General features: G+C 37.6%; 1 pseudogene; it reads right to left on the bottom strand.

Annotated features, from left to right (window-relative positions):
- Positions 1 to 607: 607 nt before the first annotated feature.
- Positions 608 to 3,400, bottom strand: LOC102863007 (annotated as a pseudogene).
- Between the last annotated feature and the right edge of the window lie 12,214 nt (positions 3,401 to 15,614).

Genomic DNA, 15,614 nt, shown 5'->3' with positions numbered 1-15,614 from the left:
TGGAGTTCAAATCTCCATTTGCATCTCAGTCGTAATTTTCTTGGCATATATTCTAAGCAGTGGAATAGCAGGATCTTATGGAATTTCTATGTTCAGTTGGGGTTTTGTTGATTTTTTTATCTTATCACTGCTTTTATTTTTTTAATAAAATGTATTTGCAGAAATATTTTGTTAGAAACTGGTGTTACGAAAATAAACTTAAAACACGTACACATTTTAATATATGTTATTACTTATAACATAAATACACATTATTTACATGTCCTAAAACTCCAGCATGTTTTCTCCATGATGTCTGACAAGCATAGAAACCATAAAAACCACAAATGTATCACACATCATTTATATTTTTTAATTTAAAAATTTTTCCAATACAACATACAAATCATAAATTTAGGGGAATGTTTTAATAAAAAAGTTAGGCTTCCCATCTATTCTATTCTGTGACCACTAAATTTTTAAGATTATTCAGGTTTCATTTCCTGATTCAAATATGGTATCGATAAAAATTCTCTTTAATTGAAAGGCTTTCTGAAGAAGTTATTAAATAAAAAGTCATAGCACTTGAAGTTATTTATTAAACGTATGTGTCTTATAGGAGTTTTAATCAATGAAAACTAGGAGTGGAATTAGAAAATATTTAAAGAATGGAAGACAAACACTGTAATATCTCTTTGACGTGTTCTGGTAATTTGTCATTTTCTCCATACCTGGTTGTTTGACCAGTTGTTGAAATATAACTGACAGAGGACACTTCTTCTGCACAACCAACTGAGATCCATCATTAAACTAGAACCTACACAGCTCACCTAGTTAACCATGTAGTCCAACAAACATTTTTCACAAATATAGATTTCAAAAGCTTATACTGATTTAGGACGAAGAGATGTCTGTTCTAGAAGCTGCAAGGCCAAGTTCTCCATTTGTAACCATTTCAGAAGGATTCAGTATCAGTGCTTGTTTTAAAGAAGTAGCACTATTCATGATCACTGTATTTGAGGATGGTGTATCTTTCACTGCGTAAGTTGGATTCCCAGGAGGAGATAAGGATATAGGTGAACTGGTACAGCCAGGTTTTCGTTCTATAATTTTTGGGGAGAAGGAGAACTTCCACTACGCTTTTCTTCTTCTGAAATTACAGATTCCAATGTGAAACAAATACAATAATCTCATCCACATAGTCCAAGTACTTTCATTTGCTCTTTTAAACTAGTGACTTTACTTTAACCTTTCAAGGTATAAGATTTCCCAGTCAGTCCTTTAGTCATCTGAATTACATCTTCTGTTTTGTGTATTTTTTTTTTCTCCATCATAAAACCAAATCTCAAAATCAGCACCATGGGAATTTGCCATCAAAATACATTTAGCTTATTTTGTAAAGTAAGTGACTTTGAGAGATTTGGAGCTAACAAGCTGAACAAATATGGAAGCATATTGATATCTGTTTTCCTCAGTACTTTTCTGGCAAATTGTCAAAGCTGTACATACAAATGTTGTCAGTAGGTAAGGGTTGTCTATCAGCAAGAGGAAAACCTCTCCCAACATGTGGATAATAAATGGTGATCATACTTCCATCACTAATTATTTGAAAAACTTCTTTTACATATTCTTGAGATTCTTGTTTTTAACCTGTGAGCAATCAAAGAAGATGTAATGCTTCATAATGCACATTGCTGCTTGTCTGTTGGTGGCTCCACCCTCTTGGTCTTGCTTTACTCAGAAAGAGGATCATAATCAAAAACAGGTTCTTGCTTGAGTTTTCTCAGGATTAGTCTGAAGTGCAGGCATATATTTCATAGGACTTGACTGTTTTACAGAATGTGCCTTATCAGAAAGGTCAGAGTTCTTTTTGGCTCTTTTATCAGTCCAGGCATTTCTTGTTGTGTGTCCCTTTGCAAATCAGAAGGACTCTGTAAATCTCTATTTGGGTCAATGCTGAGGAGTTCAGTAGGTTCTCTTAAGTAAGCGTTTAGTTGCAGATTCTCAAAGCACTGTTGCACCACTTCAATTTGCGATGTCTGGTCTGGAAAGGGGAGGGGAGTTTTTCTTGGACAATGATGCCAAGCTTGAGCGTTGTCAAGTCTTTCTAAAGATCCAAAACTATTAGACGTCTTTTCTTTAAAGAAGGAATAAATATTGACATTGCTGTTTGCAGGTGATGTTCTCTCGTCTTTTTCAACTACTCCTGATCTTTTTTATTTTGAAAGCATTTATTCTGAGTGACATATTTCCATTGTATATGGTTTTTGTTTGAGATTGACTATTAGATGTGCCATATTTATCAGAGGCCTGGTTTCTATGAAGGTATCGAGAATGTGGCCTTTCTTTTGCATCTTGACTTACTCTTTGCCTTCTGTTAATGGTTTTTTGTTCTTGGTGTCCTCACTGAATATAAAAACTATTTTTATCTCCCGAAGAAAAAGCACTTGAATTTTTGTTCTTGGGAAATACCATCATTTTATTTGGGAGTGGCCCACCGATCAAAAGTCTTCTCATCAAATAAACTACTTATACTGGTACTAGAAGAAGCTGTAATCACAGTAGAAATTGTGGCATGCCAACTATCAGTTGAGTCTTCTATAGTTTCCAAAGCTTTCTTTTTTGTTGAAGAATTTCAGGACATAAAATGATGGTCTAATACTGAAAACAGACTTAAATGATCTGCTAGATTTCTATGAAGTAATTGGTAAATAAGATCTTTGCCCTCTTTTGGCAAGAAAATAGGCATTGCATAATCTGTCAATATGACTTTATTTCATGTATTCTTGACTATGCCAATATCAAAGGATGGTCTTCTGATAAGTAATATAGAAAACATACAACTCAAGCACCAAATATCAGATTCAAAACCATGAGCACTTTGAGTTGTAATTTCTGGTGAAATGTAATTAGGAGTTCCACATAACGTGTAGTACTTTTCATGTGGCATTTTCAATTGAGTTGTCAGACCAAAATCAGAAATTTTGATGTTTATATAACATGAATAAGAGGTTAGAGAGTGTGAGGTCTTGATTTAATATACCATGAAAATGAAGATACTACATTCCTATGATGATCTGGTGCATGAATTGTCAAGCTTCGTTTTCTGAAAGGGTTTCATTCTGTTCTTTAGATACCTGCTCATGTCTCCATTATGGCACATTTCTAACAGCAACGACACATAATTACTATCTTCAGAATACTTATAAATCTCCAAGATAGAAGGACATGTCAACTGACAATGTATTTCCAGCTCATTTGGAACTCTCTGTACCATTCCAGCTTTGTGCATGGCTTTCTTAACTATCCTTTTGATTGCAACTTCCAAACCAGTGTGAATGGATTCAGCCCTGTAAACAGTAGCATATGATCCCTTACTGACCAGATTTCCAACTTTAAAATCCATGGTCTTCTCCCCCATCCAGGTCTCCAAGTGTCCAGGCCCAGGCCTGTGCTCCCTGGTTAGCTCCCTTCACACAAACCCTTCAAGGCAGCACCCCAAGCAGACAGCAGGTCTTGCCTCCCATCAGGTTTGTTTCTCTTGGCAACTGCACCTGACAATGATGATGCAACCACCAAAAAGTCTTGAACACCTTCCAAGCCTAGAGAGCCCATCAGTGCTCCCATTTTTTTAAAACTCCCACCAGTTGCTGCCCTAGCGAATATGTTCCGTTTTTTTAAGAAATGCCAAACTGCCTTTGAAAGTGGTTGTACATTTTATGATCCCACCAACAGTGTATAACAGTTCCTGTCTCTCCACATCCTCTCCAACATTAATTGCTGATCCACCTTGATTGATCATTTTGTATGGTGAGAAGTGTGCATCCTGCTTCAGCTTTCTACAGGTAGCAGTCCAGTTTTGCCAACACCATTTGTTGAAGAGGTTGATGTTTCCCTATTTGACAGGTTTTGTTTCCTTATCAAATAAATATCAGTTGGCCATAAATAGATGGATTAATTTCTGGGTTTTTTATTCTGTCCCATTGATCTATGTACCTTTCATTATACCGTGCTGTTTTGATTATTACAGCCATATAGAAGGTTTTCAGGTCAGGGAGTGCTATGCCTCCCACTTCATTCTTCTTTTTTGAGAACTGTTTTGCTTATGTGAGGTCTCTTCCCTCTCCAAATAAACTTACTACTTGCCTTTTCTAGCTCTTTGAAAAATGAATTTGATATCTGTCCTAGGATTGTAATTTTAATTATGTTGAGTCTTCCTATCCGTGAACAGGGAAACTTTTTCTGTTTATATAGGTCTTTTATGGTTTCTTGCAGAAGTGTTTTGTAGGTTTTTTGTAAAGGTCTTTTGTGTCTCTGGTTAGGATATTCCTACATATCTCAGTTTATGATTGGTTATTTTAAATGGCATTGCTTTCTTAGTTTCCTTATCTATGTTTTCTTTGTTACAAGAGAGGAATCCCATTGATTTTTTTTATATTGATCTTGTATCCTGCCACTCTACCAAATTAGTCTACTAGGTAAAATATACATTCTTCAATATGAATTGAAGCTCAACATCAAGAAGACAAAGATTCTCATAACTGTGTCAATTGACAGCACCATGACAGATGAAAAAGAGATTGAGATTGTTAACAATTACCGCTTGCTCAGCTCCATCATCAACACTCTTGGCACCAGCAGTCAGGGAATCAAAAGATGAATTGCATTGGGAAAATCTGCTATCAGAGATCTTTCCAGAGTACTGCCTGGTGCCTGGGGACCTGCAGTCCCCCTCCACTCTGGAAGTCTGCTGGCTGGCTGCCAGTAGTCTTGATGGTGCTTTCATCTTGATGGTGGTCAGGCAAGGAAAGTTTCTGGGATCCATTTTGTTGTGTGTAATTCTTCTTTTTCTCCCCTCTAAAGTGGGTGACCCTTGAGCCTTACTCTAAGGGTAAGGGCAAAGTCCTGCTTGAGCGTGTGGATTTAAAATCGTTGATGAGGAGATGGGTCTGTGGGCTGGCCTGGGGCCTGGGGCCTTAGAGTCGCCCTCCACTCTGAAAGTTGGCTGGTTGGCTGGTGGTCGTCTCAATGGTGGTTTTGTCTTGATGATAGACAGGCAAGAGAAATGTAATTTTTAGAAGAATATCCTTTAAAAGATACAGCAATCATGTGTCTATTTGTTGTACTGAACAACTTGGAGTTGCTGTGTTGCTGAAGATTATCTCATAGTTGTGTCAAATACCGCAATGGTTACCCATTATGTACAACGTTTGGATAAGCTTCCAGATTGATTCATATTGGGAAGCAGGAGTGGCATCCACTTCCTAAGGTAGGTGCCTCTGGAAGCTCTACAAACTCTCTTATAAATGTACAGAAATTATATTAATCATAGAACAGAGTTCAGGTCTTTTGTGCAAAGCTTACTCTGAATCATATTCTATTTGACAACACTTAACCACTGCTAAATGAGACTAGTACTGTTTATATCTGGAGGAACATTCTTCCACTTTGCACATTTCTCTTTGTCAATGTGCTATATGAGGTAACCTGCGTTTGCTATGATGCTGAGCCTTGTACCATGGGGATATCAAATACCAGAATGGTTTCCCATTGTGGACAGTGTTTGGTGGAGCTCCCAGGTGTAAAACATGTTGGGGAGCAGGAGTGGCACCCACTTCCTAAACCACATGCCTCTGGAAACTCTATGAACTTGGAGAAACAACGATAGTTATGGAAAGGCATTGGGTCTTTTGTTTATAAAGTTGCTATGAGTCGACCTCAACTGGACAGCAATCAGCAATAGCTGCCTTCCATAGGTATTCACTATGAATCCAAGTAAAATGAAATTCTTAACGACTTTAATCTTTTCTCCATTTATCATGATTCTGCTTACCAATTCTGTTGTGAAGATTTTTGTTTTCTTCATATTGAGGTGTAATCCATTCTGAAGGCTTTAATCTCTGAACTTCCTCAGTATATGCTTCAAGTCCTCTTTATTTTCAGCAAGCAAAGTTGTGTCATTTGTATATCACAGTTTATTAATAAATCTTTTTCCAATACTGATGCTCATTTTTTTCATATAGTCCAGCTTCTCATTTTATTTATATAGCACACACATTGAATAAATATCATAAAATTATACAACCCTGACACACATCTTTCCTGAATTTTAATGTTTAAATGGCCAGTATAAAGACATTTTCTCACCTTTTAAAATATGAAAATATGTTGTCTTTGTTTTTATAATAAGTCCATCTTAAATATTATTTTAAACTGTATTATTTATAAATTTATATTTTTATAATTTTATTGTGAATTCTGTGGTGTTTCGGTTTTCAATCAATCTGATATTCTTTCTAAAGTCATGGCTATTTGTTAGCAAAGTGAGAAAGTAAGTATTTGAATAAATAGCTAATTTGACAAAAACCTCAACCTCTCTGAACTTTGTAATGATTTTTTACCCATCATTTATTCTCTCAGGAATTGTTTCAAGTGTCTTAAACTGGCTCTTCTCTTACTGCTTCTCTTTGAGAAGTTCTGTGCACAGGTAACTTATGTGGCGAGTAGAAAACAGATAGGTTTTAGTCTGATCTGGTCTACATGTTGTTCTTTGTTACAATCTGATTGCTGAGCACCCACAGACTTCCCAAGATCACTTGACAACTCAGCGTGTTGGTGATCCAGCCTTCCCTTAGCACCTCCAAAGGACTGGAAAAAATAGATAAGATCAAGAGTGAGTGAGAGTGGTAAATCTAGAACTAGTCCAAATTTCAGTAGAACTTCTAAACTCATTAATGTCTCTCGAAATTACTGTTCACTAAAATTACTCTAGAGTTGAGAATATGATGCAGTCAGTTGTTTTCCCATTTGTATGCCTGAATTTACATACACACACATGCACAGTATATACCCCTAAGAGTGTAGTATCAATATATGCCTCAAACTAAAAAACTCACTGTTAGGACATCAGAACCAACTCATAGCTGGCCCTCCAGTAGGTTTTTGAGGCTGTAAATCTAATGGGAGGGGATTTTCCATCTTCCCATTTGAGGTGGAGTCAACTAATAGAAAGGTGTCTCCACCAAAGTTCCCTACTATATGCCTATATTCTTATTAATGTTGGGTACTGTGTTATACCACCAAAGCTTGGTTGTATATGGAAAATATAATACGTGATAACCACAGAAACTAAAAGGTGAGAGGAACAAACAAAAGCCAGAAAGATCCGAGTTGGCAAAAAAGGAACAAGACATTATCAAGACATAAAGAAATTAGAAAGAATATCATTTAAAAAAAAAAAGGATCTATAGAGACTGCAAGCCTTTTCTGTCTACCAGGAGAGCTATGAAATCATCTTCGCAAAAGGCAGATATCTATTTCCCGAGGATGGCTTGAGGATAGAAGGCATGGAGATTGAGTGTGTGATTTCTCCAAGTCCTATCTAAGACACAATAAATATTCTTCAGAAAGAAAATAATTCTGGCAACAGGAAGAGATATATTGGGTTTAAAAAGCTATATCTGTAAACCTAAGGACAAACACATTATTTAAAATTTAATATTATTTAATGTTATTTCATTTTTCACTAAAATTAGAAACAGTTGTAAATTTTTTTTTTCAGTCACAAAGATGAAAGTACCATGAGTCAAAAATGACTCAGTACTATATTTCAGATTTTGTTTGGGTTTTTTTCCCATCTTTGTCATTTTTTTCTTTGTTTTTAATTCATATTTTTACAGTTTTTAACATCTTACAATTTTTTCACATCTTCTTTAAATTTTTTTTTCTAAAAGGAATGATTTTAATGGTCCATTATATTGTATAAAAGTTCCTGGATAGTGTAGTTTGTGGTCAGTTGCTAACCTAAAAGTTGGTGGTTGAAACTCACCCAATGGCACCACAGAAGAGAGGCCTGATTAGCTGCTTCCATAAATAATACGCAGCCAGAAAACTCTATGGAACAGTTCTACTTTGGTAGAACTGGGGCTTGTTTTTCACCTGTCTAAACAGAATACATGTTTATCTATTTTTTACAAGAAAATATTTTTATGATATGGTCTTATAATTTTTTTATACATTGATTCATATTGGGCTATGTTATATTTCCAGTTGATTTCATAGGTGGACTTGATACACACTCCTACTACCAGGATCATGTTGAGTTAAAGCCTGTAAAACCTGTAAGTAAAGGTGTGATGACATGGAAAATATTAATCCTTCTAACTCAATCAAAACTAACCAACCTAAAATAATTTGGACCTACTACTACTAATCATCGGTTTAATATTCCATTAATATTTTAAACACACCTTTTACATGTAACCTAACATCACCATTATTATTCATTGCAGACAGGATTTGAAGTAGGTAACATGAGTTACATTTCTAAAATGCGTTATCTTTCTATTTCTCTTGTCATTAGTTGATTGCCAACTTGTGGAAGGGGAGGGGAGGAATGTGACTGTTAATCTTCAGGAAAGAAGACTGAATATGTATCTTGGGAGCATCATATTGGAGAGGACAGGGTGAGAGGTACAGGTTAGAATGTGGACTTCATGTGTGTGGTCTTAAGTACCTTCCTTCACCAATTCATACTTGATTCTATCATCTATAACATGGCTCCTTAGGTATCAGGGGAGATCATTTGCTTAGTATGTGCAAAGATGCTTTATACTGTGCCTAGAAAAGAATGGAAGGAGGAGTGGCATCCACTTCTGTAATAGCTTGCCTCCAGAAACCCTGTGAACCTGGAGAGAGTATGGAAGGCACCCAAACGTCAAGGACTCTCCTTCATAGGGTTGCTATGAGTCTCCTGCGACTCGCTGGCACTTAACAACAACAGCAACTGAAAAGAATGGATCCTAGACAATCAGTGTACCTTATATTTAAATATTTGAGTAACAATTTCAAGAATAAAGTTTCTACATTCCTAAAAGATATACAAGGAAGACAACGTTATAAACAAAGTGCACCTAATAATTCTGGATAGACTTCAGTTGCATATAAGAAAGAAATCTTGGTCACTTGACTATGACAAATGCTAGGAAAACAGATATAGTGACTCCATTCATGGAAACCTCTAAGGAGCAAATAACAGTAGCTGTTATGCACTGAGCACTTTATGAAGCACATCTCACTTAATTTTCATAAAAATGCAATAAATTCCTATTACTGTCCTTACCTTATAAATAAGAAGAGTGTGGCTCATTCAGTGTAAAGTAACTGTTCCAGTCTCAGTATTAGGAAGTGGTGGCCCTGGGATCTTTTCTAGATGATGACATAATTTTGCCCAATATTATGAACTTGCTCACAGCACCACCATTCTTTCAGCCCAATGTTAGCACCAGTTCTGTGGTGATAAACTATTTGACACAGCCCTAGACAGTTTAAGTGACTGATATAATAACAATTCATGAAGGGCTCCATCTGCTGTCTGTTTGCCATGATCAGTCCCACTCAAAACCTAACTGCCACACAGTCTCTTTGGAGGTGGGAACACTATGAAGTCTACTCTAGCCCCACCATACCTCCAGGAGAGAGAATACGGTGACCTGGAGAAGCTGAGAAACTGCCAAGAGATGCAAGTTCATTTGAAGCTGGAGAAAATGGCAAAATTAGTGAAATTCATCAGGAGTATGCACTAGCAAGGACAAATTCTTAATTGGAGAAAACTAGAATTCATTTTACTGTGGCAGGATGATCTAAAAGAAACACAGCCGAGGAGCTGTAAAATCAGTACTGTGCTTGTCACATGACAGATGTTTAAATACATTTTTATTTCATAAAAACCAAATCCAATTTAGAAGAATATTCATCCTCTCTCACACGTTGGGATCAGACTCCCCTCATTATTCACGCACCAGTGCCCTAAAAGTTGACAGAGATTAGGGGAACTTGGAAGGAATAATGACAATAATAAAGATGATCTGAGAATTGGAAGTGAGAGCAGAGCTGAAACAATGCCTCGTTGTGACTGTAGAATCTTTATACATTTGTTATGTGATAATGGGATGATGAATGATTTCTTTTATCTCCACTTTGAAAAGGCATCTCAGCAGAGAAACTGCAATATGAAAAATGTTTATCAGATATAAGAAAAAGGTTTCTACTATGGAAGATTGTTAAAAACTGCAATTGATTAATGTTGATAATGGAATCTCCTTTCTTGGGGGGTTTTGAAGAACAGACAAATGCACACCTATTTGGCAATAGGTTCTTGCACAACATAGCCCAAACTAGTGATGTCAATTTATGTTCTCCAAAGTCCTGTCTAACTCTGTGAATCAAGAACCCATAGAACACTTTCCTAAGATCACCTGTGAATACATACTGAGCTCAGAAAACTCAGTCATTCCTTCTCAGCCTCATTTCTGTCAGCAAGTCCATACTTTCCAACCATCACTCCTTCTTCACTGTTTCCAACTTTTACATTCCAGTCACCATTAATTGTTAAAGCATCTTGACTGCATGTATGGTCAATTTTGGACTACAAAAGTTAGTAGAAATCTTTACATTTCCTCCTCTTTGGGTTTAGTTGTTCGTGTGTTTATTTAAATAATATTAGTGTTAACAGTGCCTATCCTGTCACTCATACTATATTTTGAAATTGCCTTTCTAGCTACAAATACAACATCATTCTTCATTTTTCATTACTGGGATAGCAGATCATATGATTGTCAGATTTTAAGTGGCCCATGGCACACCATTTCTGTTCACTGATGCTTATTATGTCAATCTTCATTCATTTCATTTCTTTTTTTTTTTTACAACTTCCAGTTTTCCTTCATTCATACTTTGTGCTTTCCAAGTTACCATTATTAATGGTTATTTGTAGCTGTTTCTCCTCATTTTTTGTGACTTCCCTTCTGGATTCTACCCCTAATACTAAAACTACTCATGTTCCTCTGTTCATAGGATTTTTGAAGGCCAATTGTTTTGGAAGCGGAAGACCAGTTCTTCTTCCTAGTCTGTCTTCATCTAGGAGCTTCATTGATACCTGTTGACCATGAGTGACCCTTCTGGAACTTGAGACACTAGTGTCACAGCTTCCAGCACTACAGCATATCACAAGCTACACCAGTACAACAAACAGACAGATAAGTGCTGTACTAATAGGAACAGATAATAAACAAGCCAACCTATACATACCTAAGACATAAAGTCATTGGCTACATACAAATCATTCCCCAATATAAGGAAATGACATAGGTGTTACACCTCTACCAGAAGGCCATAAAGCCAATCACGCATACAAGTATCATGATGCAGGTGACTCTTTTCTGATCCGAACTGAAGTCCATGGCAGCATGACAGGATGTAGTACTTGATGGAGATGTTGCCATAGATTGTACCTCAGTTAGATCTTTAGTACTAGTGCTTGGCACAGTCCTCAGGTCAAAAGGCACAGGGCAGGGTCTCACCCACCTTCCTCTTGCCAGTGGGCCCATGGACCTCAGGACCATCAAAGGGGTTACAGCTGCCCTCTCATTGCCTGAAGACCTCTGCTCCAAGTCTCAGTACTCTTGGCCAGGTCACAGGTCACAGCTGTCCTCCTCATTGCCTGCAGATCTCTGCTCCAGGATATCATTTAAAAACAAAAACAAAAACAACCCACAAAAAACCCCCACAAAAAACCCCAAATCCACAAAAGGTGATTTTACACATGGATTGCACGGGAATAACATTGACTATATTTGCAGAAAGAATCCTTGGAGAAGCACAATAGCAGCAAGAAAATCAGTCCAGGTACCAACTGTGAAATAAAATGCCAACCACTCATGTGCAAGTTCAAATTGAAGCTGAAAAAAAATTAAAACTAGTCCACAGAAAACAAAATACAACATTGAATCTATCCCAGCTGAGTTTAAGAATCATTTCAAGAAAAGACTGGAGGCATTAACCACCAATTATTGAAGACCAGAGGAACTCTGGGAGGACACAAGGATATCATCCATGAAGAGAGCAAAAGGTCATTACAAAAACAGAGGGGAAAGAGAAAAGCCAAACTGGATGTCAGAAGAGACTATGAAAGTTGCATTAGAACATCAGGAAGCCAAAACAAAAGGAAGAGATGCTAAAGTAAAAAAGCTGAACAGGAAGTTTAAAAGAGCAGCTTGAGGAGGTAAAACAAAATATTATAGCAAAATGCATGAAGAGCTGCAGTCAAATAATGAAAAGGGGAAAACTCCCTCAGCATTTATCAAGTTGAAAAATAAGTTCAAGACTCAAGGTTCAACCCTGACAGATACTATGGGCAAAATCCTGAGTGATGAAGAAAGCATGAAAAGAAGATAGAAGCAATGCAGAGTCACTCTTGCAAAAAGAATGAATTGACATTGAAAAATTTCAGTAAGTACCATATGAACAAGAGCCAATGATAATGAAGGATGATGTTCAAGGTGCACTGAAGGCATGGGTAAAAAATAAGGCCCCAGGAATCAATGGAATACCAATTTCCATGTTAGAACTAACAGACATAGTCCTGGATGTCCTCATTAGTCTGTGGCAGGAAATTTGGAGGACAGCTGCCTGCCTGCCTAACTGTCTACCTGACTCACTAAAAGAAATCCATGTTTGTTCCCATTCCCAAAAGAAGGTGACCCAGCAGAATGTAGTTATTTTAGAACAATACTCAAGCCACAAGTTGCAATGCTTATGGATGCTATGTGCAGAATATTGAATGATTGGGGAAGCACTAAAAGAAGATGGAAGGAGTATACAGACTCATTGTACCATAAAGACTTGGCTGACACAGAAGAATTTCAAGAAACAGTTTATGATCAAGAGGCAATGGTGATGAAGGAGGAAGTTCAGGCTACTCTGAAGGACTTGGCAAGAAATAAATCCCCAGGAATTGATGGAATACCAATTAATGTATTCAACAAACAGATGCTGCCCTTCGTATGTTCACCAAGTGGTGCCAAGAAATCTAGATGACAACTACATGGCCAACTGACTGGAAAAGATCCATATTTCTTCCCATTCCAAACAAAAGGTGACCCGATAGAGTGGGGAAATTATTGAACAATATCACTGATATCACACACTAGCAAAATCCTGCTGAAGAGTATCCAGTAAAAACTTGAATGGTACATTGACAGAGAACTACCAGAAATACAAGCTGGGTTTAAAAGAGGTCATGGCACTAAGGACATTATTGCCAATGTCAGATGGATCTTGGCAGAAGGCAGAGAGTACCAGATGAATGTCTACCAGTGTTTCGTTGACTATGCAAAGGCATTTGATTGTGTGGATCACAATAAGTTGTGGCTAACCTTGAGGAAAATAGGAGTCTCTGAACACTTGATCGTGCTTATATGAAGAGAGTTGGACAGTGACTGAAGACAGAAGGAGAATTGATGCCTTTGAGCTGTGGTACTGGAGAAGAGTATTGAGGGTACCACAGTCTGCTAGGAAAACAAACAGATTCATCCTGGAAAGGGTTAAACTGGGCAGCTCCTTGGAGGCAAGGATTCTGAGGCTCTGTCCAACATACTTTGGACATATTGTAAGGAGGGACCGGTCCTTGGAGAGTGACATCATGCTTGGGAGGGTGGAGGGACAGTGCAGGAGGGGAAGGCCCTCTAAGAGGTGGATTGATTCAGTGACTGGGGTAATGGGGATGGGAGTGTCAGAGGCAGTGCGATTGGTACAGGACAGAGCAGAGTTTAGGGCTGTTGTATATAGGGTCGCTATGAGTCGCAAGCCACTCGATGGCACATAACAACAACAACATACTTTGACCAAGAAGCAGTCCTCAGAACAGAGCAAGGAAACACTGCATGGTTCAAAATCAGGAAAGGAGTGTGTCAGGGATGCATCCTGTCCCCATACCTTTTCAATCTGTATGCAGAACAAATCATTCTAGAAGCAGGTCTTTATGAGGAGGAATGTGTCATAAAGATTGGAGGAAGATTCATTAACAACCTAGGATAGGCAAATGACACAACTTTGTTTGCTAAAACTGAAGACCTGAAGCATTTGCTGCAAAAGGTCAAGGACTGTATTGTTCAATATAAATTGAAGCTCAAAATCAAGAAGACAAAGATTCTCACCACTAGGTCAATTGGAAGCACCATAATAGATGGAGAAGAGATTGCGGTTGTTAGCAATTACAGCTTGCTCAGTTCCACAGTCAACACTCTTAACACCAGCAGTTAGGAAATCAAAAGACAAATTGCATTGGGAAAATATGTTGTCATGGACTTCTCCAGAGTGCTGAAGAGCAATGATGCCAATGTGGATACAAAGGTTCACTTAATCCAGACCATGGTTTTATCAATTACTTGGTATGCTTCGGAGAGTAAGACAATGACTAAGGATGACAGAAGAATAGATGTATTCAAGTTGTGGTGCTGGAGAAGAGTCTTGAACATACCATGGACCGCCAAGAAAACAAATAGGTCCCTCTTGGAGAGGATGAAACCAAGTCTCTCCTTGGAGACTATAATTTTGAAGCTCTGCTTCACTTACTTTGGGCATGTGGCCAGGAGAGATCAGTATTTGGAGAAGAACATCATTCTCAGAAGGTTTGAGGGACAGCGCAGGAGAGGAAAATCCTGGATGTGATGGATTGATACAGAAGCTGGAGCAATGGGGGTTGGTGTGTTGGACTTAATGAGACTGGCTCAAGACAGTGAAGGGTTCAGAGCTGCTGTACATAGGGTCACTATACATCACAGGCAACTCAATGGTACATAACAATAACATTCAATGGCAAGTTTGGAAGCAGGAGTGGCATTCACTTCCTAAATAACATGCCTCTGGAAACTCTATGAACTTTGATTAATGTGAAAGGTTGTAGAGGGGCTTTAGGCCTTTTGTTCACGGGGTCACTATGAGTCATGCTCAACTCAAAGGCAGTCAACAACAACAACAACAATCATAACATCACATGCAAACAAAATATTGCTGAAAATCATCCAAAAATGTCTAGAACAGTACAAAGAGAACAGCCCAAAGTTCACGCAGGGTTTAGAAGAGGCTATGTCACCAAAGGTATCATTGTGGATGTTAGATAGATCCTGGCTGAAAATGGAGAATACCAGAAGAATGTCTAATTGTGTCTTTTTGATTATGCAAAGACATTTGACTATGTGAATCATAACAAATTATGGTTAATATTGAGAAGAATGGGAATTCCAGAACATTTAATTGTGCTTATAGGAAATGTATACCTAGATCAAGAAGCTTTTGTTCAAATGAAGGAAGAAAATACTGTATGGCTTAAAATAAGGAAGGATGTACATCCTTTCTCCATATCTATTCAATCTGAATGCTGAGAAAATAACTTGTGAAACTAGAACCTATGAAAAAAATGTGTTTTCATGACTAGAGGAAGGCTCATCAACAATCTTCTTTATGAAAATGACACAATCTTTCTTGTGGAAATGAAGGGATCTTAAAATGCTTGCCACAGAAGATAAAGAACTACAGCCTTCTATGGATTACATCTCAATATCAAGAAAACAAAGGTCCTTACCATGAGGCCAAAAGGCAACATGATAGATGGAGAAAGGATTCAAGAAAGGATTCAATTATTTAATTTTGTTTGTATCCACAATCAACACCCTTGATACCAGAAATGAGAAGACCAGCAAACATCTTGGTCAAATCCACTGTCAAAAATACCTCCAAAATTCTTGAAGAGCAATGATGTCGGTTTGAAGACTAAGGTGTGCCTGGTTCCAGCCATG

This window comes from Elephantulus edwardii, unplaced genomic scaffold (genome assembly GCF_000299155.1).
Source record: "Elephantulus edwardii isolate Elephantulus edwardi_28Jun2011 unplaced genomic scaffold, EleEdw1.0 scaffold00008, whole genome shotgun sequence".
Taxonomy (NCBI): Eukaryota; Metazoa; Chordata; class Mammalia; order Macroscelidea; family Macroscelididae; genus Elephantulus; species Elephantulus edwardii.
Note: the sequence above shows the minus strand (reverse complement) of the source record. Positions and strands in the feature narration are given on the sequence as shown.